Source organism: Anthonomus grandis, chromosome 14, assembly GCF_022605725.1.
Source record: "Anthonomus grandis grandis chromosome 14, icAntGran1.3, whole genome shotgun sequence".
Classification (NCBI taxonomy): Eukaryota; Metazoa; Arthropoda; class Insecta; order Coleoptera; family Curculionidae; genus Anthonomus; species Anthonomus grandis.
In genome coordinates, this window is record NC_065559.1 from 4,701,978 (window position 1) to 4,702,694 (window position 717).

Below are 717 nucleotides of genomic sequence, written 5' to 3' on the forward strand. Positions count from 1 at the left end.
ATGGAACCTTAAATTTAAAAGGACAATTTCTTAAGAATTTATTTTGGACTTTTTCAATATGCGATTTATAAAAGGGAGACCATACGGAACTAGCATACTCCAAACTAGAATGTACTAATAAACAGTACAGAACTTTATAGACAGAGTATGAGAAGTCTTGACTGCATCTAGTTATAAATCCCAGGTTTCTATATATATCTTTTAGAAACACTTTTCGAGAATGATTTGATCCACTTCAGACAGACACCTGCAATGTTGGCCCTTGTCTAGATTTTTACATAGAATTTCATGATCCATCAGATCAAAAGCTTTTGTTAGATCAAAATCTTGAATTTGATTGCATAAAGCTGTATGAGACTGTATAAAGAGATCTTCTGAACTGACACAAACCTGAAAAACCAAGTGAATTACAGAAAACTTTATCTTTGGCGAACAACATGTTCCTAGCATATAGACCAAGTAGGTCTTCACTGGGTTTCCAGGATGCATTAGGAAGTTTAAAGACACCAACCATTAAGACATTTTTATTCCTTTTGCAATAGTTATACAGTGCATTTCACAAAAAAACTGACCCACAGTAGTAGAAAAATTGATCGGATCTTGTATTTAGAAATGCGGATGTTTATTCCGCTAAGTTAATCAGTGAATCCGCCTTAAAAGTCTATTGACACATGACTTTGACACGTCCATCGGCATCATGCGCTCCTGCTGTGATTT